The sequence below is a fragment of the Phascolarctos cinereus genome, unplaced genomic scaffold (genome assembly GCF_003287225.1).
Source record: "Phascolarctos cinereus isolate Bilbo 61053 unplaced genomic scaffold, phaCin_HiC Scaffold_4;HRSCAF=312, whole genome shotgun sequence".
Lineage (NCBI taxonomy): Eukaryota > Metazoa > Chordata > Mammalia > Diprotodontia > Phascolarctidae > Phascolarctos > Phascolarctos cinereus.
The window spans coordinates 573,652,346-573,677,772 of NW_027555847.1; the positions used below are offsets into that span (position 1 = coordinate 573,652,346).

General features: G+C 40.4%; 1 long non-coding RNA gene across 1 annotated transcript; it reads right to left on the minus strand.

Moving 5' to 3' along the window:
* Positions 1-692: 692 nt before the first annotated feature.
* Positions 693-25,327, minus strand: LOC144457009 (uncharacterized). Its single transcript, XR_013486278.1, has 2 exons — positions 13,070-25,327; positions 693-7,824 (listed from the first exon to the last, which is right to left on the minus strand). It is a non-coding gene; the product is annotated as an uncharacterized LOC144457009 (long non-coding RNA).
* Positions 25,328-25,427: the final 100 nt, after the last annotated feature.

Consider the following 25,427-nt stretch of genomic DNA (forward strand, 5'->3'; position numbering starts at 1 on the left):
AGAGACTGGCTTCCTTGGGTCCTCTCACTCTACCATCTTTGCACAGTCTCTGTGCTATCACCTATTCTAGAGGATGAAAGAGTAAAGAAGTTCTATGGGAAACTGGATAGGAGCTTCCAAATTAAATCAATATGTATGCTAATACCCAGTGACTTTAACGAAAAAGTGTGGGAAGGGTGAAAACTATGATGGAAAATATGGTTCTAGAGTGAGAGGCCAACAGCTTGTTCACACCCTACTCACCTTCACTTTTTGGAATTTCTAGTTCCCTCAAAAGTTCAGCTCAGGTGTCACTCTACATGAGACTTTTTCTGAAGCCCCAATTGTTAGTGCTGTCCCCTGACAAATTACCTAGTATTTATCTTATATATTTACCTGTGTACATATTGTCTTTCCCAATATAATTTATGCTCCTTGGAGGCAGGGACTATGTTTATTTTTGTCTCTATGTGCCCAGTGCCTTGTACATAATAGATAATAAGCATTAATAAATGCTTGTTGAATTGAATTGAATGTGGCATAAACCTAATGATGTCACAAAAAGTGAAACTGACTATATCCTAGACAAGAAACTACTTAAACTCTAACAGTCATTTCAGAATTAGCAGCGTGTGTGCATTCAGATCATTTTTACTGATTAAGCCAAAGATAAATGAGAAGAAAGGATCAAAATGAGAACAGGGCACTGTGCATTTGTAGCAACTCCAGCCTAGCCTGTTTAATGAGCTGACTCTGGAAAATAGGCAATGAATAAAATTAAAGACATCGACTGTGATTATAAATGTTTCTTTGAGGAGTTGAGCTAATGTAAAACAGTCACCACAATGGGGAGGTCAAAAGAGCACAGAAACAGCCTTAGAGAGTAAATTATGTCTTTGACAAGCAGAGTGATATAGTAGATACAAGTTTAGAGTTCTGTTCATTTGCAAATCTTCACAGAGGAGAAGGATGGAAGACAATCATCATTCCTCACATAAAAGTGAAAATCAGTTTAGAAAATAAGTTTGAATAGAGATCAATTCTAATCTACCTCAATTAATCTGTGTCATTTTAGGAGCATTTGTACACAAAACCAAAAGGCCAATAAACAGATACAAAATTAAAACAGACAATGTTATGCAGCTGATCCCATCTTTCCAATCATATGCAATTGACTGAGAGGTATAGATGTCTTGGTTTCTCTTGATTTGTTATTTTTGCAAATTATTTGGCTCAATGGAACAAAATGAAGGCTTGAAGGCTCTCCTTCAATAAGGTGTCTGTCACACCTCTATTATAATCATGCAAACCCCCATGATTGATAGGACTATGGAGATAACTTTGTCAAATGATTGACATCAAGAAAGCTGTTCAACAGCAAAATAAACATCTGCCTAAAATGTTCAACAATATATTGAGCATGCCCTGTCCAAAGAGCAAACAAAAGAAGTATTCTCTAACGATGGTAATGTTTTCTAAATGTTCCTATTCACAGATGAAATATTATTAATTGTATCAAATCCTTGAATGCTATAATTCATCCTCAGCAAGTCCCATAACAATGGGAAGGAGATTGGTTTAATCTCCTGTAATGGAAAAACAAAGCAAATGAAAAACACGTGCAACTCATAACCCAGAACCAAAGCTCTAAGTTTACATGATTGGGTTCAAGCTTAGTATTTCACTCTCAAATAATTTCTTTTTGGGTCATGTTCCTGCCCAAGATTTCTCCTAAAAACATCAAAATTAGGCTTCAAGATTTCCACAAAAAATGGGAGGACTCTCAGCTCCCACACAAACATTCAGGCTAGCTACATATCAAATATAAGATAGATCATGTATAATTCTGTTAAAAATTGTAAAAGACCCACACCTGAGACCATTAAAAAATCAAGATAATCCTTTCCTTTCTGGGGAGCCCTGCCTCTGCTAAGTACCTATATGGTGCACACACTTATACTAAAATTGTGGGCTTGAGACCCCTCACTTTACAACAAGGGGAAAACAGTATAGAGTTAAGCAACTCTTTTCTAGTAAGGCACACGATCTTAGACAGTTCTCTTGAATTATAGTTCTGTCAAGAGTTGAAGCCCTTTCCAAAGGGGAAAACACCCAGAGTTTATCCATAGCAGTGACTTCTGTTCCCAGATTTGCGTAGTCCTCATAATTCACGGTCCTAGTGCGGAGTCAGGTGTGGATTTGTTCCTCCGTGCCAGGGCTCCCTGTTCCTAATTTATTTCTGGCTCTAGCTCTGACTTGGTTCAGGAACTTTTCTGCTTGGTCTTGTAGATCCTTCTGCTTAGTACAGCAGACTACTCCACTGTGGCTGGCTTGTGTTACTGAAGCTGACAACTTGGCACAGGAGCTCCTTGTGACTCCATGGCTGCCATCTCTGTAGCCATTTCTGGGACTTCATAGTTACTCTAGGGGCCACAAAGATACACAGACTTTCCTTCTGGGAAATGAGATTGCTTTCTGAGTTAGTACCTCTACTGTTTGCATTTCTCTGTCTTCTTCAACTTCTGGTTTGCCTTTTAAAGGCCAAAACCAGGAGTGCAGTCTTAGTATATGAATTGGCTATGAATCACCAACCTTAATGTGGTGGTGTTAAAGGAACAAGGTGAGTGAGCGCCCAGGATCAGTTGAGTTCATATTATACCCCAAGAGCTGATCTTTTCTAGGAATTAACAGCTTCTGAAGAGACCCTAGTTTCTGTGTCTTCTGTAGTCTTCTTTTGTCCTATTGAAGGCCTTTTGGCAAGTTGTTTTTTTTAAAAATCCTTAGCAGTGGCATTTCTTTATTGACAGTGGGTATAATATAAGAAGCAGTCAGAAGTTACCTGAATCTAGGCCTGGAAGACAAAATAGATGATATGATTCAGAATCAGAAACAAAGTGTGGTCTTATAAATGAATAAAACTGGTTTTCTTGCGTGGCTTGTAAAAATAAAGGTTTTTAATTGGCTCAGGGATGTATAAGAAGAGCTCCAAAATTTTGCTGAGCATGACAGCATCATTGAAATAGAGAATCACTTGAAAGAGAATATGATTTGTCTATACGTAGAAATTCTGGGATGTTTGTTTAAAAATTATTCACATGCACAGATGAATAAATCTTTTTTTCTTTTTCTTTTTTTAACAAAGCAAGGAGTAAACTGAGAAGACACTGATGTGGTGGTAAATGGTGAAACTCCCTTTTATTTTCTGTGGTTATGAAACTGATGTTCATTTTTTTTTTCATCTGCAAGGTTAAGGGTGCAACTTCTTGGCCCATTTGGGCTAACATAAAATGTAGAAGGAAGAGAGCTAGCTTCAGGGTCAGAAAGTATGAGTTCTAATGAAGGAATCTGAGTTCCTGTCCCAATTTTTCTATTTAGAATTAGCAAGGTCACTGTAGTGTATGAGAGTAAGTCACATAATCCAGATACATGCTAAGAGTGGAAATCCAGTGGCACAACTCAGCCTCTAGGGTGTCACCACCTGCATTACCCCGTCATTCCCACTCCAAGCAGTAATCAGATGAAACAAGTGAAACAAATTGAAGCAAATGAAACAAATTAAAACAAATGAAACAAATAAACAAAATCAAATCAACAATTTAACTAAATTTTTCTACCTTCTTCTTACTTTCCAGTTTATGAAACCCATGACTCTCAAATTCTGGGCTCACATGGACTAGTTGCAGTCAATATTCTTTGGACTTCTATTGCCTCACCTAGAGCTTAACCTGGGAAATCTTAGAATATAGCTTGTGCTTTAGAGTTCCAGAGAGGAAGATAAAAGAAGTTCTGAGTTCCTGTACAAGCACCCAAGGTAATAAATACAGTTATCTGGTACGGTGTACCCTTTACTTCACTAAAGAAAATCCCTAAAATGCTAGAGATTCATAAAAGGTAGAAAACACATAATGGACTCAATAGCTTGAAAGTAATCAATTCTCCTACTTCTCTGGTGCTTTCCTCATTTTTTACAAGTTTTCTACCCCCTCCTCTCTTCTGCCCTGAAGATTCATAGTGTCACATTGTGGTTTAGAAATCTCCTGGAAGGGAAACACACTTTGGGGGCTGCTAGATAAATGATTCCATCGGACCTAACTATGTGAATAGAATAGTCCAAGACTTTCTGCTCCCCCATGTCATGGCTCTAGCTCCTTGAGGATTCTCCAGCTTGATGAGGCAACATAAGTGATCCTCTTCTCTCTCCAAGAGGAATGCTGCTCAGGAAGTTCCCATTCTCTGGAAAGAAGGCTGAATGCCTAAACTCTCATGCTTGTTTTTTTGTTTGTTGTTTGTTTTCCACAAGGCAATGACCTAGGCAGGCACTACCCAACAAATCTCCTTTCAGGCCATGTGAGCAACCACATGTAGCTTGTCATGTCTTTCTTCTGAGAGTCAGCTCCTGTTGGCAGAGTGGGGAGGCGGGGGGAGGTGGAGAATCTCACCTCTTCTGCTAAAGTCTTAGGATGTCACTAGCTGAAAGGAAAAAGTAAAAAAAAAAAAGGAGAAAGCAGACTGTCAACTTATTTTTATGGGTGCAGAGAGGGAAAATTCCTTTTAGAAGCACAGTTATCCTTCCAAGAGTACCAATCAATTAGTTCATCTTGGAGGGAAGGGGTATGTGAGGAGAGGGAGAGTCACCATCAGTGAAACTCACCCCAGGAGGTGCTTAGAGACCTCTCCAAAGCAACCAAGTCATTTGAAGATTTCTCCAGTCACTGAGACTTAATCAGATGTCTTCTGTGCTCTCCCCAATAAAGGCACCAAAGAGAATAGCCTGAAAAACTCATCAAGTTGATTAAGGAGATCCCCATTCAACTCTTCATTTTTACACCTAAAGTAACTTTTTTCAGCTTTTCTCTGCTCACCACACACACACACACACACACACACACACACACACACACAGAGTCTCTTTGTAGACATCTCTGGCTGGTAACACTTGCCAGTTGAAGCTCTTTTCCTTATTTTGAGCCAGAAAATGAGGGCATTAAACTGTTGGGAAGTTTTAATGACTTGTCATCTGGGAATGTCATGATTAGGAGTATCAGGGTTGTGTGTACAGCTAAAGATGACACTGTATTAGGAGAAATTGTCAATACTGACATTGTTTACCAGAAAGTTAAGAAAGAAGAGAAAATCTACAAAATCTTGGTTTGTTGTTTGAGAGCAATACTAATTATAGTGATTTATATGAACTGATTATAACTTATTCAAAATTATCATGTAATTATTATAAACATAATAAAATATGTGACAAATTAACTTAGCTTAATTCAATTTGATTCAATAAAGACTTATTAAATACCTACTACAAATAAGGCCCTGTGCTATATACTAGGGGGAAAAAATGACAGTTCTTACCCTCAAGCAACTTTTACTGCTATAAGTTAGAATATGTTTAAGTGTTTAGGAGAGGTCAAACAGAGATGCCTAAAATTCAAGGAAGAAAAGATTGAGCATTTTTACCTTGGGGAATCAGAAGAGGTTTCATGAGGTTTTGAGCTTCTGACCTGAGGCTCAAAATAAGGAAAAGAGCTTCAACTGGCAAGTGTTACCAGCCAATATTGCTGTGGTATAGGAAAATGATGAATTGGTGGACTTAAGAAATATGGAAAGACTTGACTTAGCAAGAAAAATGTCATCCACCCTCAGAGAAACAGAGGACAAACAAGTAGAGTATCATCTTACATAGACGCATATGAATGTATATGCCTGTATTATGAGTATGGATATCTAAGTATATGCATTTTTATGTAAGTGTATGTATGTAGGTGTGTATGTATGTATATATTCATCTTTGTGTACATGTGTATATATGTATGTATGTATGTATGTATATATGTGTGTGTATATGTGTATGTATACGTGTTTGTGTATGTATCTGTGCTTAATTGTAGCTTCCTTGGGAGAGGGGAGAGCAAGGGGGAGGGGGAACAAAGTAAAAAGTGCACGGCAGAGAACAAAAGAAAACTTACAAGGAAACAAAGATGGACAGCTCTGAACACAATGTGTAGTATTTATTATGTAAGGTTTTCTTGAAATGGAAATTTATTGCTGTATATTTTGAATCCTCTCTTGCGTCCTGCTGTGCACATGACAATGTTTTTTTTCTTGTTTTGTATTTAAGTTTAAAATAAATTTAAAAAGAGATTGATTTCAGATAAATCTTTGCTATGATGTGGGGGGAGGGAGGAGAGAAGGAGTGGGCAACAGGGAGACAGTGAGAGGCACCAGATGCCTGAAAGAGTGAAAGACGGGTGAAAATAATTAAAAATTTCCAACAGCATGTTTGTATTGCCACCTGAACCCCTTAAGTGATCACTGATTCCTAACTGACATGTCTTTCACTTGTGCCCTTTCTGATTTTTTGTTTGTTTGTTTGTTTTTAGGCAATTGGGGTTAAGTGACTTGCCCAGGGTCACACAGCTAGTAAGTGTCAAGTGTTTAGTCTGAGGTCGGATTCGAACTCAGGTTCTCCTGACTTCAGGGCCGGTGCTCTATCCACCGTGCCACCTAGCTGCCCCTTTCTTGTGCCCTTTCTATCTTACCACAGACAGTCTCTCCTCATTTCTTGAGGCTGAAGCTACAAAGCTAAACTAGCTACAGATGGGAGTAGAGAGCCAGGTATCTTCCAGATCTCCTGGATCTGGATCGGGATCTGACCCGGATCCATCGGCAGAAGAACTGCCTTTCACACATGCGCAGCTAAGATGTCAGGGTGCAAAGGCAGAATGGGGTAATACGAGATTGCTCCCTCATTTTGTTTTCTAGGTTAGGAGCCCTACTCCCCAGCTTTTCCTGCTAAGGCAAGGTCATCTTGGAAGCACCTGCCATTCTCCGGGACTTTATTCTCCAAAAGCTTGGGAAGTGAAGCTTCTGCGGCCTGAATCACTCTGTGCGCTGAATTGACCCTGACCCCATCCCCCAACCCCGGGCTAGAAGGAGGAAACCTTCTGCTTGAAAAAGTGCTGTAACAAAAAGAAGGTAACTTGCTCGTTCTAGATTCTGAGCCATCTGGCCAAGGCATTCTCTCAACTTTGTCATCTGTAAAATTGGGGGGACGATGAACTAAAAGACCTCTGACCTTTCTTCTAGCTCCGAAGCTCTAACAGAAGGAATCGGTAAAACAAGAGAAATAGGAAGATATTGCAAGGATCATCTTGAAACAAAGAATCTCGTGGCAAGCATTATTTTATTTGTCCAGCGTGTGCGTAGCACGTAGTAAGAGTTTAATAAAATATTGTTGACTGACTGATCACCCAGTGAATCTCTGCTTTATTGATGGTATTTTGTAAGCTTCATGAAGACAGGGAGCATATTACCTAAACTTTCTATTTCTCCCCTTGCTTAGCATCAGTATTTGTTGCATTGAATTGAATTCAAAGTAACTAAACTAACTTTTACATTTCCTAGAACGAGAACCAAGTTTAGAGGGAAGCTCCTGAGCTACATCTTGTCTTTAAAACAAAAGCCAATATACTTGATGTGCTGAGATCAGTCAGAGAAATATGGTAGAGTATACATACTCAATTGCTCTTCTAAGAAATCTTAGTAGGAATTAAGTTTTTGAAAAAAAATAGAAGAAATGCAGAAATGGATTCATTTCTGGGAGACCTGAGATAGTAGAAAGATCATTACACTTGGGAGTTGAGGACCTATGTTTGAGTTATGATCTGAGAGTTACAAGGCATGGGATCTTGGCCATTTCTCTTAGCCAGGTTGAGTATTCTTCTCCGCTTTCCAAGCCACTCTGAACTATGTATACGTGATAGTGAGGGTTTCATTTCTTACCTTCATAACTGCATCAAGGAACCATCTGGCTTAATTTGATTACAACTGGAAAACTGTCTTTGAGAGAGAGAAAGGAGGTTTCAAATCTCTGAGCTTCAGTTGAATCATTAGTAGAAGATATTAATACTTAAATCATCTCCTTCACAGGGTTGTTGTGGGGATCATATTAGATCATGTGTTTGCTGGATGAGTTTTTGTAACTGCAAAGCATTATATAAAAAAGTGTGTGTGTGTGTGTGTGTATTTGTATAATCAAATACTCCCTTATGTTCTGGAGGGGATCAAATTACTTCTTACATAAATGTGTGCTATTATTGTTGTTATTATTATTATTTTATTTTCCCTCTGGACCCACAACAACTCTAATAAATCAAGACACTTCTCCCATCTAAAAACTAAGAAGGAAAATCTTGGTGTTTTGCTTCCACAAAAGTTTTAGCAATGAGATGCTCTGGACCTGGATTTTCAGCTTCCTATTATGTGTTGTTTTCTCCAGTTAGATTGTAATCTCCTTGAGGGCAGGGTCTGTCTTTCTATTTGCTTGTATCCCTGGCACTTAGCACAATGCCTGGTATATAATAAACACTTAATCAATATTTTCTGTAAGCAGCTTTAGGATTTAGGGTTAGGGTTAGGGTTCTGTAAGCAGCTTGATGATTGGAATACATGGACTTCAGATTTGTGAAAGCACAAGATACCATTCGTTTATTCATTCAACAAGCATTTACTAAATGCCTACTATGTGTTAAGCATTGTGATAGGTGCTGGAGATACCGAGAAAAAAATAAAGCAGTCCTTGACCACAAGAAGCTTACATTCTATTGTACTTGGTCTGTTCCATGGCTTCACTATTTAATCCCACTGGTCACTACTTTTCTCCCTCTTAAAAAGCCATTTTTACCAATTATCAGCCTTTATTCACATTATCCTGTGTGTGCTCATTTCCCTGATGTGGTGAGAGATGAACTAGTTACTAAAATCAGCCTGATAGAATGGAACAAGCATTGGCCTTGGAGTTAGGATCCCTGAGTTGAAGTCTTGGTTCTGCTACTTACTAGCTGTGTGACCTTGGGCCCTCTTTGGCTTAAGTTCCCTCATTTAAAAAGTCATGTGGTTAGATAGTATGTCATGGACTACAATTCTAAAGGAAAGTCATCCCTGGAGAGATGGGAAGTTCCCAAGCATAAATTTCTGAAGACATGAAAAGAGACAATTCTGAATGGGGGAAAGAAGGCGGTTGTTTAAAGAGACTCATTAACCAACTTAGATGTGGGGAAAACGTATACTTCTTAATTAAACCTCATCTGGACAGTTGCATTAAACTCTGAATGCCACATTTTGGGAAGGCCATTGACAAGTTGGAGAGTGTCCAGAGTAAGGTGAGTAGGATGGTAAAGGACGTGAAGTCCATGCTGTTTGAGAGGCAAATGAAGGAAATGGGGATCTTTTAGCCTGAGGAAGACAAGACTTAGTGAGGAAATAATAATTATTTTCATTTATTTGAAGGGATGTCATGTGAAAAAAAAAAGGGGAGAAGTAGACTTATTCTTCTTGGCCCTAGACATCAAGCCTAGTGTCAAAGTAGCCAAGAGGCAAACTCAGGCTCAATACCAGAAATTCCCAATAGTCATAGCTGTTCAAAGATAGAAAGCACTGTCTTGGAAAGTAATGGAATTCTTGTCCCTGGGGGTCTTTAAGCAGAACTGGATGACTACTAGGGTATGTTGCAATGGGAATTCCTTTTTGGGTATTGGCTGGACTAGGTGACTTCTGAGGTACCTTCCAACTCTGAAAATCTGTGACATTGGGAGAAGCTGATCTTTATGGTTCCTCCTACTTCTAACAATCTACGGAAAGTATATCTGGAGGAGAGGAAAGGACATCTCGAAAACAGCAATCAATGAATATGCTGTTGCAGTGAGTCAAAAGCAGTACACGCAAAGAAGGGACACACACACACACAATATATATGTATATGTAAATATAAATGCATATACATATACACACATATAGAATAGTTACAATATTTACATATACATGTATGTATAATAGAATTACATTTGGTTTACTAGAATCACTTAAATTGCGTGATGCGAATGGAAGAAATCAGTGAAGGCCATGCATTGCAGCAGAAAGTGTAATGAATCAGAACTGGGCTCTAATCCTAGGTAGTCTCCCTTAACTCTTGTTATAGCTTTAGGTAAGTCACTCCCCTTCTAGTGGCCTCATTTTTTTCACCTGCACAACAAGGGGGATTATACTGAAGGGTCTTCCTGCTCTACATTTTGTCCATCACCAACATGTACTTCTGTTCCCCCCTTTCCTTTCTTGCCCTGGAAGCATTCATATTGTCCCATCTACCATCCCAAACCCACTCATCCATGCTTCATCCAAGTCATCTTCCTAACATGCTCCTTTACTGAAACCACCACACTAAAGCATTTCTGATTGGGGAATGTCCCACTTCATCCAGCTGCCACCAGACCTACCCTGCTTCAAATTGGCCATTTTTTTGCTATGGCGTCTCTACACATGCCACCCCTACCAGGACTGGGGTCAGGGACCATGTACTTTTTGGCTTTGCATTCTTCATAGTGACATGCATATACCATCCATTTAATAATTATTGCTTTAAAAGGGACTTAAACCCCCTTTAGAGATATCAGGAAGTCCAAACTACTCAGTCTAGAATTGCAGTTCCACAGAACCATACCTAGCATGGGGTGATTGGGGTTTTGGCCTAGGCTAAAGTATCTTGAAGAAGTTTCCTCACCTTTAGTAGGCCCTATTGGAATATCACTTCCCTTCAACCATACCAAGTTCCTAATCTGATGGCCTGTCATAGACCCTTCTTGGGGTTGATTTACCCAAAATCCACCTAGCAGGTGCTATGTAAGACACCCAGGAAAAATACAGGGTATGCAGGGGAGTCAGCCAGGGCAAGGCTGCTGCTCTTTTATCCTGCAATAGTGATTTGAGGGTAGAAACTTTGTCTCTTCCTGGTCTCCCCAGCTCTGAGCACGGGGCACAATACATAAAACCCTCAAATGTCTGTCAAAGATGATGACAATCATTGATATATTTCCAGTCAAACAAATAATCCACACCCTTGGACTTCTCTTTCTTAAAGGGGCACTTTGGGAGGAAAGGAAAATGTGAAATTCAATATGAAAACCCAGGCTGCTGGTGAGCAATAAAAGGAGAGATGAATTGTTACCTGTTTCTCCTCTAACTGTTTTAATCAGGAGAGGATGCTCTGGTAACAGGTATTTCATTTTGTAGAAAGTAAAGGTAAGGGATGAAGAGAGCTGTTGCGAACATCGTCATGTGGGTGTCAAACACTGAGGCAGCAAAGTTCCACTTCTTTTCTTAAATATGGAACTTTTATGAGGGTTATGATTGGGAATGTACAGCTTTTGGAAAACCTGTTTGTCACTCAAAATGTCTTTGTGGATAATATGTTACATGCCAGCTTTTATGTGACAGGATTTAATGTTGTGATTTGATGCTGTCAAACATAAGATAATAAAACTTTAAAAAATCCTATATGCCCCTTGGCTCTCTGAAAATAATCGATTTCTCTCTTCATGGTGCTAGCTTCAATCTTTATTGAAAGCAGGGCTTTAGAATACTGAGAAGGGGGAGGCACACTTCTCTCGAAGTGGCTATCCAGTTCCACGGACACCTAACCACCCCCTTGAGTGATGAGAGAGGCAGATTCATGGTGTCTTAGACTTGGAAGGGAGCTTTGAAACCAACACAAACAAGGACATGGAAACCAAGAGACACGAAGAGACTCACCTGACGCCTCCAGCTGCTAGGGCTTCCTTACCCCCACCCCCACCCAAATTACCTTCTATTTATTCTGGACATAGTTTGTATAGAGATACATGTATGTATGTATAGGATATAGTTTGTATGGCAGAGTGGATAAGTCTCAACAGCAAGGAGATCTGGGCCCAAGTCCTGCAACTAACATGTGGTACCTGTGAGACCTTGGGTAAGTCATTTCTCAGTGTCCTAGGTAACTCTCCAAGGGGCTCATCTGTATTGCTTTTTACATGGCACTCCCTAAATTATTGAAATCACAGTTCTGATAAAAAAACAACAATAATAACAACAAAAACTCCATTGTATATACTTCTATGTACACATGTTGTCTGCCCCTCTTGAGAACAGGGTCCATTTCATTTATGTCCTTGTATGTCTAGCACCTGGCACTATACTCTCGTCGTTATTGTTCATTTTTTGTTTGTTTGTTTGTTTGGGGTTTTTTTGGCTAGGCAATGGGGTTAAGTGACTTGCCCAAGGTCACACAGCTAGTAAGTATTAAGTGTCTGAGGCCAGATTTGAACTCAGGTCCTCCTGATTCCAGGGCCTGTGCTCTATCCACTGTGTCACCTACCTGCCCCCATCTTTGTTCTTGAAGAGCAGCGATGACATCAGGGATATCTTGACTTGCGGGTGCACAGGATTTAAATGAGGCAGAGCTGTGCAAGGTCGTCAGCCTCACTGTTTTCTCCAGAGTCATTGGAGTCTGGAGGCAAGACAACCCAAGTCACGGGCAGGGAATGCACCTTTCTTTGCTAATAAAAAGTGCAACATCTTGTAAAATGCCTGTGACAGTAAGTGATCATTCCTGTAATAAAGGTGTACTCACAAATAATGTGTTTAAAGAGTGCCTGGCACACAGCAGGCACTATCTAAATGTTCGCTGTGATTATGATTATTTATGTCTCCTCTTCTTTTACTTAGAAAAAATGTGAAGAACTTAAAAGACAATGTTGGATGGAGAAGCAAGAAGAGATTCTACCTGCAAGACAGATGCAGCTTATGAGGAAACATTTGGACCTTCACTTTTTTAAGTTCTAGTTTATAGGTGGGGTTGACTTGATTTGGAGAAGAGACCAATCGAAGATCAACGGATTAGTTCCCAGGCCTTTGTGACTAGGGGTTGAAGGCTCCACAGTTGCCTGGGGTCCTTAGTATTAAGGAAGGGTCCCCAAGGCTGTACCAATGGCTATGGGAAAGGGATAGGGGTGTTAGAGCCACAGAAAGAGCTCCAGGGAAGCAGACTTCCAATTATAGTTATTATATAGATCAGTTAACAAATGTTTATTAAGGCTTTTACTTTGTGCCAAGCAGGGGAAGTAGCATGGTCTAATGAAGATAAGGATAGGGCCTTGTGGTTGGGAAGAGCGGCCTCTGATGTACACTGGCTGTGTACCCTTGGGCTAGCTCAGTGTCTGGGGGGCTCCAAAGGAAAGCGTGGCAGAGAAGAGGTATTAGACTGACTACCAACCTGAAGGTCTACAGAGCCGTTGTGCTGACCTCATTGTTGTATGCCTGTGAAACCTGGACAGCATACCAGCATCATGCCAGGAAACTGAATGGCTTCCATTGGAATTGTCTTAGGAAGATTCTGAAGATCACCTGGCAGGATAAGATACCAGACACTGAGGTCCTTTCTTGAACTAAACTGCCAAGCATTCAAACTCTGCTTCAGAGAGCACAACTCCAATGGGCTGGCCACATTGTTTGAACACAAAATGAACACTTGCCAAAAAGACTATGTTATGAAGAACTCACACGAGGCAGGCGTTCACATGGTGGTCAGAAGAAGCGACAAGGACACTTTTGATGTCTCTCTTAAGAACTTTGGGATTGACTGTGTGACATGGGAGACACTGGCACAGGACTGCCCCACATGGTGTGCCCTCATCAGAGAAGATGCTGTGCTCTAATGAGCAAAGCAGAATTGAAATAGCTCAGAAGAAGCACAAGACGTGCAGATTTAAAGGATCTCCCCCAAGTGTTCACAGGTACTATTTGTGTTCTGTGGTAGAGCATTCTGAGCTCATAGTGGTCTGATCAGCCACAGCTGGACACACTGTAGCTTGACTCTAGCGCAGTGATGTCATTTTGGTCCTCTTTCAGAAGGAAGGACAACAGTCAACCACCCTTGGGCAAGTCACACAGAACCTCGAAGAGCCCTGTCAAAGCTCTAAGAGTATAAACTGTAGAATAGGAGATTACCTGCTTGGTAGACAGAATTTCCTCATCTGGGAAGTCTCTATATCAATGAAATCTCAGGACCACTCCCTATTGCCATATGTGCTGGGCACGATGCCAGGCACTAAAGATACAGGTCTAACAATGAGACAGTATCTCCCCTAAAGAAGTCTACATTACATTCTACTTGGGGAGACAACATGCCCACGCCCACATTTAGCTTTGTACAAAATAAATACTAGGCTATTTTAGAAGAATTAAGACACTGGTAACCTCTTCTCAGTCCTCAGCCTCCTTGATCTCTCTGTAACACCTGCTACTGATAAACATTCCCTTTTTCAGATATTCACTTCTTTGCTCAATCCTGACACTCTCCTGGTTTTCCTCCTTCCTCACTGACTGCTTCTCCTCGATTACCACCTGGCCTCTAAATGTGGGCATCCACAACGGTCCTTTTTGTCTCCCCCTTGATACACTTCCAGCTTTGGTGATCTTATCCACTCCTGTGGCTTTAATTATCTCCTATAAGAAGATGACTCACAAATCTCCATCTCCAGTCCCACCCTCCTCCTAGGGCTCCATTGTGCTCCCCATTGCCTCTTGGATCTCTCCATCTAGGTGTCAGGCTGACAGCTCAAACTTAATGTGGCCTGAACTCAGCATTTTCTCTTTAACCTTGCCCCTTCCCCTCTGTGTTTCTATTAATGCCACTATCATTATTCCCCTGGTCTCTCAGTCTTGAAATCGCTTTGTTATCCCTCTCACTTTCACCCTCAGAAGTGGTGAAGCTAACCCCAGTCAAATTGGGAAGTCCTACAGATCCCACCGATGTGATATCGCTTGCATAATCTTTTTTTCTCCTCTCACTACCACCACTCTAGCTCAGGTTCTCATTTCCTCTGGGCTAAGTTGTTCTAATAGCTTCCTACCTCTGTGTCCATTTCCTCCCCTCCGCCATCTGTCCTCCACATGGCTGCTAATATAATCTTTATAGCTCACACATTTTACTTAATCCATTCCCAGTTCAAAAATCCTCTGTGTTTCCCCATTACCTATAAGACAAATCAATCAACAAATCAACAAACAAATATTTATTAAGAGCTTATTATGGGCTAGTAATTAGGTTAAGTGTTAAGGATATGAAGAAAGGCAAAAATAGTTCTTGCCCTCAAGAGGTTTACATTCTAATAATGGGGGAAATAACATGCAGATAAATAGGTACACCCAAGAAGTATATAGAGTGGGTAAAAAGTAAAGTAAAATAAAATAAAATCCTTATTCTGGTATTCGAAATCCTCCAGAATTTGGCTCCACCTTATTTTTCTTTAAGGCCCAGGTGTCATCTTTCCCATAAAGCCTTCACTTATTACCTTTTAGTTGGTGTGGTTGTTCAGTCATTTTTCAACTGTGTCCAACTCTTTGTGACCCCATTTGGGGTTTTCTTGGCAGAGATGCTGGAGTGGTTTGCCATTTCCTTCTCCAGCTCATTTTACAGATGAGGAAACTGAGGAAAACAGGGTTAAGTGACTTTCCCAGGGTCACACAGCTAGTAAGTATCTGAGGCTGGATTTGGACTCATATCTTTTTGACTTCGGCCTGGCACTCTATCCACTGTGCCACCCAGTTATTATCCTAGCTATAGTGAATTAATGAATACATTATTTTAAAAACTCTTGTGCTAGCACTCCAATATAGGAATACAAATATAAAGTTAAGACAGGCCCTGCTCTCAAGAGGCCACATTCTAATTGAAAGGAGACATTATAGGAGGGTTCAGCTTAGGGGTAAATGGTAAAACCCAATGATTCTTAGGCAGCAAGGCTGATGGCAAAGTCTGAGGTTCTAGAATGTATGGAATCAGGGAAACTAGTAAAGTCCAGTGGTTTTTAGGGCTCAGGAGCAGAGTAGATGGTAAGGCCTTCCATCTTACCATCACAGTTGGTGACTCATCATCAAAATGCTGGGAGTGGCTGTATGATCTCTTAGTTTTTCATACTTCTCTCATCTCCCTTTACTTATCCTAACTTTTTTTTTTTTGGTGTATATACCTTATTTTCTTGATCAGATCTTTGGACTGGGGAGGGCAGACCAAAAATGGCTAGTGGATTGAAACTCCAGATAATCAAGCAGATTTTAAGAAAACATCTAGAGGTCCTCACCCACCTGGTTAGTCACCAGACTCAGACAAATTACACCTCTGTTACTAAAAGAACTGGTAGATGTGATTGCTAAACCACTGTCATTACTTGAGAGATTGTATAGAATAAAAGAGATGCTACAAGCCTGGGGAAGAGCATAATATGTCTTGATTTTCAAAGAAGGGAAGAGAGTAACATCTGCAGACTATGGGCCAGTTGGTTTGATCTCAATCCCTGGCAAAAATCTAGAATGTATTATTAAAAGGGTAGCTAGTGAACAACTGGAAAAGGAAATGGTGATCACAAAATGTCAGAAAGGCTTGATCAAGGCCAGGTCATGGCAGACTAATCACATTCCTTCTTTTGACACTTATTAGACTGGTAGATTAGGAGAAAAAAGTAATCATAGTTCATCTAGATTTTAGCAAGATATGTGACAAAGTCTCTCATCCTCTTCTTTTATGTAAGGTGGAGAGATATAGGCATGTATAGTTAGGTGAATTTGGAAAGAGTTGAATGGCTAGACCCAAGGAGTATTAATTAATGGTTCAATGTCATCCCTGAAGGACAGGTGTAGTGGAATGCCTCAGGGAATCTGTATTGTGGAACTTTTTTTTTTCAATTTTTTTCACTTACTGGGAGAAAAGGAATAAATAGCAAACTTGCCAAATTTACTGATAACATAAAGCAAGGAGAGATAGCTGATATATTGGATGATAGAGTTAGTAAACCAACCAGATCTTAAAAGGCTGGTAATTTGGGTTGAATTTAATAAGCTGAATTTTAATAGGGATAAATACAAATTCTTATACTTGGGTTAAAAAAAACCAAACAAACCCAAACCCAACCTTTTCAAGATAAGATGGGCGAATTCACGGCTATACAGCAATTTATCTGAAAAAGGTCTGGGTTTTTTAGTAGGATGCAATTTCAATATGCCAGCAGAGTGATATGGCATACTTAGGGCAGTTGTTTCAATCACGTCTGATTCTTCAGGACCCCATTTGGGATTTGCTTGGCAAAAATACTGGAGTGGTCTGCCACTTCCTTTTCCAGCTCCTTTAATAGATGAGGAAACCGAGGCATAGGTAAGTGATTTTCCTAGTGTTATGCAGCTAGCAAGTATCTGAAGCTAGATTTGAACTCAGGATGATGAATCTTTCAGACTGCAGGCCCAGTGCTCTGTCCACTGTACATACCCGCTTATTTGCTGTCCTTTTTTTTTTTTTAAACTAGGGATAGTGGACCCTCATGTTTAGACCTCTAAAGACCATTCCACCCCTCTAGTTTATCCATTCCACTTTGGGATTTACCCCGGGGCTAAGCAGTCATGACTGATTGATGGAGTGAAAATTCTCTACATCTAGCCAGCCTCCGACCATGCTTCATATCTCATCTATGCATCTTGCCATCTGTCCTGATACTTTATGGATACTAACCTCTCGCATTCTTAATTCCACCACTTTATACCTCTTACTCAAGCTTTGGGAACAATAATGAAGGTGATATTGCCATATTTTCTAGAAAGTATGTGACAATCTCCTGCTTTGTAGCTCCACTCACAATCCCTATGACTACCTGGACTAAAAGCATTCTTTTCCTAGGCCTCAACTCTCCCATATGTCCTTTATCTCCCTATTAGAATGTAAGCACCTTGAAAGTAGGGACTATCTCACTTTTGTATTTGTATTTCCAGTACCAGAGTATGAAGTCTGTTACTTAGCAGGTGCTAAATAAATGCCCGATGATTGATTGACATGGCAGGATAGAAAGTTAATGCAGCCTTACTTTACATTAACAGAAGTATAGTATACAGGTCTAGGGAGGTGATAGACCCAGTATACTCTGATACGGTCAGGCCATATCTCATGTGCTGCATTCAGTTCTGGGTACCATTTTTGGGAAGGATATTTATAAGCTTGAGAGTAACCAGAGGCGGGCAGCCAATATGATTAAGGGCACACAAGGATCAGCTGAAGCTAAGGATGTTCAGTAGGTGTGTGTGGTAGGGGAATGAGGGAAGTGATGGGAGAGGCTCGGACACACTGTCTTCATGACAATGAAAAGTTGTCATGAACAAGAGTTCTTAAATTTATTCTGCTTGGTTCCAAAGGGCAAAACTGGGAGCAAGGGATGGAAGCCACAGAGAGGTAGCTTTATGCTGGATATAAGGAAAAACTGAAGCAATTAAGTTAGCCAAAAGTGAATTGGACTGCCATGAAAGAGAGAGTTCTTCAAGCAAAGGCTAAGTGACTTCCTGCTGGGTATATTGTAGAGGGGACTCTTGGATAGGTATGGGTTGGTCCAGATGGCCTGAGGTCCCTTCCAACTCTGAGATTCAGCGATCAGAAGAAGGCCTCAACTGGTTCTGCTTGATCCTAGGGAGCAGAACAAGGAAGAGGTGAAAGTTACAGGCAAAATTCAGCTCATTATAAGGAAGAACTTTTGAGACATTAGAACTGTCCCCAAATAGAAAGGGTTTTTCCTTAAGAGGTAGCAGGAAGTCTTCAACCAGAAGCAAGGTGTTTGTTAGGAGGGGATTCCTGTTCAGGCACAGGCTAATCTAGAAGGCTTCTGGGGATTCCTTGTAATTCTGAGATTCTGTGACTTTTGGTAGCTCTTCACTTGTTTGAAGTGATTAATGGCTGAGTCTCCCAGGTTTTCAGTGCTAGCAAAAAGGCAAAATTATTCCATTTGTGTATGTGCTTCTGTGCATGTGTGTGCACGCATGCATTTGTTACTGATGTGCTTTTGATGGTCCTACACAAAATGGCTGGGTGTGGTGGCACGTGCCAATCATCCCTGCTACTGGGGAGGCTGAGGATAGTGGATCACTCGAATATGGGAGTTCTCAGCCACAGTGGGCTGAATAGGAAAGGAGACAATTTGGTATTTGCTCTAAGTCTGGCATCTATTTAGTGATCCCCTGCCCTCCCCCACACCCCGGGGCGGGGGAGCCATCAGGCTGGCTTGACAGGGATGAATCATCCCAGGTCAGAAAATGGAGCAGGTTAAAGCTTCCATGCTGATCAGTAATGAGCTTTTACCCATAAGTGGCCATTGCAATTCCCGCCTGGGCAAGATAGGGAAACCCAGCTTCAATAACTAACTAAACTAAACTGAAAGTAGCCTAACTGAAGAAAAACATAACTCTTACTGTAGAGTTGAGGGGTAAATTCAGAACACTACTTAGCAGCACCCCTAAAAGAGATTGTTTTGAAAGTAGAAAATACATTTAGCTTTGCTGAGTGTAAGAAAGTGTCTTACAAATGTATGAGGAGTTTACTCAAATGAAGAAGTGGAGGAACCAAGCAAAGAAAAACATTTCCCATGGTTACAAGTTCCAAGTCAAATAGAAATAGGAATTAGGACACCTAATACATTAGTCTTAGTTTCTAACCACTAGACCACTTATGTTTTTCAATTTTGCCATTCAGTTCTTTGCATAGAATGATGACATACATCTGTGAATTAGAGGCATGGTGCAGAATTGAACCTCTCTGGATATCAGTTTTCTCATTTGTGAACTTAGACTCGGTGTGGGAGAAAAAGCACCAGACTGGGACTTGGGAAACCAGGATTCCACTCTTAGCTCAGACATCAATTCAGTGTATGATATTGGGCATGATGCTTAACTTTTGGAGACCTCGATTCCTTCATCTGTAAAATGGAAGGTGCTTGGATAGGTGCGCTCTTTGACTGTCTTCCTACCCCCAAATTCTATTCTTCCTCAAATACTAATAATGAAGCTCAATCAATCAAATATCTTATACAAGTTGTAAAAATAATAATTTCTAAGAACAGATTTTCATTGCTATTTATTAAGAGCCAGCCTGCTTGGCAAGTTGGATCTTGGAAAACATTTCATCCAATGACTTCATTTTATAGATGGAGAGATGAGGTCCAGAGAAGCTGAAATTTGTTCAAGATCACATGAGAGAAATGAGACAAAAATTCAGGTTTCCTGACTCCAAATCCAATGTTCTTATCACCACACCAGAGTGAGTCCAGGTATTAGTTGTTTTTGTTGCATGTGTTAAATTGTCATCTTTTGATACTTTTAAAGATCATGAGTCTTAACTTAAAAGTGGAAGTGTATTCTTTGCTATGCAGAAATTCTGGTTCTTTTAAGAACAGTCTTTCCTTGGAAATTTTCCACTAATATATGGCAATTAGCATGTATACGCCATGAGGTTCATAAGGACCAATGGGCCTTATTTACTGCACCTTCCAGACCCCTGGTCATTTCCGCTTTTCCTGAAGCAGAACTCTAAGGACTTGTGGAACTTGAAGGCCACTCGGAGGCTTAGTTCTTCCATCTGTATTGTCTTCCCCAATTAGAAATGGGAACTCCTTGAGAACAGGGATTGTTTTACTTTTCTATTAGCGTTCTCCACCCTCGGCACACTGCTTGGCACACAGTAAGTGCTTAATAAATACTTTTCCATTTTAGGGACTGAAAGTGTCTTCTATTGGGCAGGATAAACTTTTTCTTGGAGTCTACATGTCACTCACTTCTACTTTACTCAAGACTGTCGCTCAGCTGTTTTCAGTTGTGTCCAACTCCTCATGATCCCATTTGGGTTTTTTTCCCCCCAGGTTTTTTTTTTTTTTGACAAAGACACTAGAGTGGTTTGTCATTTCCTTCTCCAGTTCATTTTACAGATAAGTACACTAAGGCAAACAAGGTGAAGTGACTTGCCCAGGGTCACACAGCCAGTAAGTATCTGAGCCTGAATTTGAACTCAGGTCTTCCTAACTCTAGGCCTGGTGGTCTATCCACTGTGCCACCTAGCTACCCTCAAAATAAGACTAGCTACTAGTTCTTTATATTCTCACTAAGCTGTGCTTTGTCCAAGTACCCTGATGATAACTGTGACATTGTCTTTCAAATGATTTCTCTATTCCCCCTTGCTAGTCTAGCAACTTTCTATTTTCTAATTCTTCCCTCCACGAAAACAGGAAAAATTCTACCATCAGTCATTTGTACTTGTTGATCATGCTTCATGTGAATATACTTCATTCAACATATTACACATGCCTTAAATACAACGATCTTCTAAGCCTTATCTCTAATTGTAGAGGGAAAGGCTAAAAGAATTGTAGCCATCAACAAAGAGGTCCTACTAAAAATAAGGCTGATTTCATCCTTTTATGCTTTTTGCAGACAGTAGTCAGAAGAAGCAGCCTATAGACTTATATAACCAATGTACTTTTAAATTAAAAAAAAAAGGTGGGAGTTATAACTATGCCAGGAGACCAATAAAGATTGAACATATATGAACAGAAAGTACTAGTAGGATGAAGTAACACAACAAAGTTAATTTAACACATCAAATGGTATGTATGATTGCTATTTTGGGGACCACATTTAGTAATCTGCCATCTTCCATAATGTTCTTTTATTTTTTTAATAATGTTCTGCAAATGGACTTGTATTCTTTACTGCTGTTGCCATTGGTTGCCTCATCTCTCCACTTGGCAAGATCAAATGTTTGCAGACTGAGGTTGTACAGTTGTGAAACATGGAAGATCATCTCAGAAGAATCAAAATGGCAGGTCACACAAAAGGATTTAATGGAAAGAGGTAGAACAGGTGTGAGTGGGCATATTACCAACAATGACTAGTCTATGACAAGTAGCATAAAATACTAATCGAGGACATGAAAGACTGAAAATCACTGGTGGCTATGTCATATAGCAAAAGTGAGGGATAGCTACTGGACAGCTTGAGTATTGTACTATTTCATATTACATGAAACATTAAAAGAACCAGAGAAGCCCTCCAATGTTCTGGGTAGATCTAGTACCCAAGAAGACTTGGAAGGTCACTGAGTAGAGCTACACTGGATAAGAAAGTGTGGCTAGATTATAAGCTGCACTGGTGAATCACAGACCCCTCAAAGTATTAAAGAACTGTTATTGTACTGTAGTAACTGGGCACAAATGGTAGACAATTCACATAGGAATAGAGACTGGGCCTGTGATTTAATTGGCTTATGGAGCTCCCAGGTGAGAAACTACTAACGTAGGGCAGCACCATCTCCACATCTTAGACAGTAGCCTAGAGCAGAGGTGTTAAAACACATTGAAGGTCTCTGCAGCCAGCCAAACAACAGAGTGCTGCCCCAACCAGAGTAAAATGTAATTGGGAATGCTTAACAAAATAAATAAAAATACAATAAAACATAGATAATGTTAATTTATAGTTTTCTAAGTCAATATGTGCCAGGCAGGGATCTATTTCTATTTGAGTTTGATAACCACAGGCCTTATAGCACTAAGAGGTTGAGGCTTTTGCCCAATATCACACACCAATATGTGTCAAAGGCAGGACTTGAACTCTTTTCAAGACCAGCTCTTTCTATTATGCTCTGTGGTTATATGTGAAATAGTTCACAAAAAACTACGTAAGGCAACTATTTTCATAGAGTTGAGATAAGCATTTCTAGGATAACCTGGGTTGGGGTGGGCGGGATATGGCACAGCAGGAACCTACCTGACACTCCTCCAAATCCATAAATTGAGACATATTTGAGAACCCAATCTGTGAGTGCAGGGGGTGCCCATAGGCCCAGGGGATTCTGGAAACCATTTGACAAATGGTCTTATCCAAGGTGTTGGTGGACAGGACAGAGTGGGATTAGTGAAGTGATTAGGACAGGGCAGCCCCTTTCCTTCTGAATTGGAAGTTGACCTTCATTGACTACATACTGGATAGAGAAACCTCTCTCCCAACTGGAAGCTGGGGGGAGAAGTAGGGATATGAAAACAATCGGCTTTCTCTACTCAGGTAAGAAACAATAAGGCAACCCTGAGGGCAGGAAGATAGGCTAGGTGGGATCACCAACTCTCTCTTTTACAAGTACTAGGGCTTACCTTACTTAAAGAAGTAAACAGAGTTTTGAGGAAATAACACTCTAGGAAGCCTTGAAATCAGTTGCTCACACATTAGTGTGAATTAATTTTCTCAGTTTGCTTTCCTAACATTTAGCTGAGATTCTTTGAATGGGAAGGTGGCATTTAAGCAAGGAGGAACAAGACATATTTTGGAGAATGGGGTACCACTACGAGAGAGTTTCAATGTGGGGCTTTGGACAGGATGATGACACTGGAAAAGGGTAGAGGCAGTGGAGAAGTTATATGGAGACATGGGCTAGGAGATGAACTTAGAAAGAGAAACAGAAGTGAAAAAGTTGGAAGAGAGTCAAAGAAAGAAGGTGCAGAGGGAGCCCAGAAAAGGAGGTACCAGACTGTATGCCAGAAACAGGTGTACTTGGAGGTACCGCATGGTGTATACAGCTTGGCCAAAAATGTCTACATTTAGACTTCTCCTTGAATATGTGATGTCTGATGGACTTTCTGGGGTCTTCTATGGGTAGAGTACATGCTGCATTTTCATCAGGTTTTTCCGGAAACTGAAGGCCATCCTACTCCAGAACAATTGTCAGTCAGGAAGTCAATAAACATTTAATGAGCACCTACTATGTGAAAAGCACTGTAGATACAAACAGAAATAAAATATAGTCCCTGCCCTCAAGGAGCTTAGAATCTAGTAGGGGAGACAACACACAAAAAGAAGCTGAAAAGGGAAGGGGTATGTATGCCAAGGAAGGAACCAGACATGGGGACATGGTGGAAAAGTCAGAAAAGTCCTCATAGCCCGGTGAGAAATGAGATATTTTGAGCTAAGCTCCTTCCTTAAATGGAGGCTTTTGAGTGCATGACTCCACCCTCATACATTCTGGTCATAATCTTTCTGCTGATACCCTTTGCAGTGCTTCTCTTGTGAAACCTTGTTTGATAATCTGGCCACTGCATGTAGGATGGATCAAAGGGCGGGAGAAGAGAAGAGACCAATTAGTTATTACAATCGCGCTGTTAATAAGTAAGAAAAGTCTGAACTCTCTGAGGATAAGTTGCAGAATGGGTGCTAATTTGTACTGGTAGAGGGAATTTCTCATTTAGGAGTTCTCTATACCAATGACATCACAGGTCCAGTCTCCCCCCATCTGTCACTTGTGAGTTAATGGAAACTTCTGGAAGGCAGGAAATGTGGCATTTTCTATAATGATCAGCACCATGTTCTTCATGTTTTCTTTTTTTTTTTAAACAATGCTGGCATATTCTTTTTGGTATATAAATCATTCAAAAACATTGAGTTAAACACAGTCAAAAGTCCTGGTGAGGTACGCCTCATGGTGAAAACTCTGATAGTACGAGAAAAAGTCTATTTTTAGCTCTGACTAGAGAGACTTCAGGCAACTACAATCTGGCCTCCCTCAGCTGAGAATTAAGATTTCTTTACATTCTATTTGATTATGTGGTACATGTTGCAAGTAGGCAGGAAAGGAAATCTGACATGCACACATACACACACAGAATAGCATAATACCATCTACAACTTACCTACCTACCAGTAAAACATTTGATAATCTCATGATGTTTTTGTGGACAAGATAGAGAAACATTGGCCGGAGGAGGACAACAGGTGGATTTGAAACTAATTGAATGATCAGCTCCAAAGAACAGTCATTACTAAGTTGATGTCAAATTGAAGGGAGACCTCTAATAGAGTGTCACAAAGATCTGTGGCTTTTAGCACTTTTATCAGTGACATGGAAGAGGGACATGGAAAGTTTATCAAATTTGCAAATGATGTGAAACTAGAAGGTACAACACACTGGATAACTGTCTAGCAGAGAAATGATGAGAGCCTGAATTATGGTAGTAGCGGTGTGAGTGAAGAGAGGGAGACTGATGAGAGAGACACTGCAGAGCTAGATTCATAGGGACTTAACAACTGATTAGATGTGGGGGATGAGGGAGAAGGAAGAGTCAGAGATATCTGTGGTTTTGAACCTAGATGACTGGGAAGATGGTGTAATCAACAGGAATAAGGGAAGTAGGGAAGAGGAATGGGTTGAGGGGAGAAGATAAGAAGTTCCGTTTTGGACACATTGATACTTGAAAGAACAGTCAGACAGAGGTTAGCAGTTAGAGATGCCTAAATGGAGTTTAGGATATATAGATTTGGGAGTCATCTGCACATTTGTGACAGCTGAACTCATGGGAATAGATGAGATCACCCAGGATGAGAGTTAGCAGAGAAAAGTGGATACAGCATAGAGCCTTCAGGATACCTAACAAAGAAGAGACAGGGAGACTCGCTCATGGTCACATGAGCGAGTAACAGAATCAGAATTTAAACCCAGGTCTTCTGATTTCAAGTCCAAGTCCAGTGCTCTTAGTTCAAGGTTATCTGATTGCCTCTAGACCACCGCCTCTTCAATATTTCCTGTATGACAGTTTGTCAGCCCCAGGAGGGCACAGAACATATATTGCTAAGTTACACAATATCGCATCTCAACCAATACAGCACCCGACGATGAAGAGACAGGTCTGTGTCCATACCTACCTAAAAAAACCTAAATATTTATAACATGTAGGCATATTCCATAGTTTATTACATGACTGCAGGAGTAGAGCCTTCCATTCCTGAAGAGATCA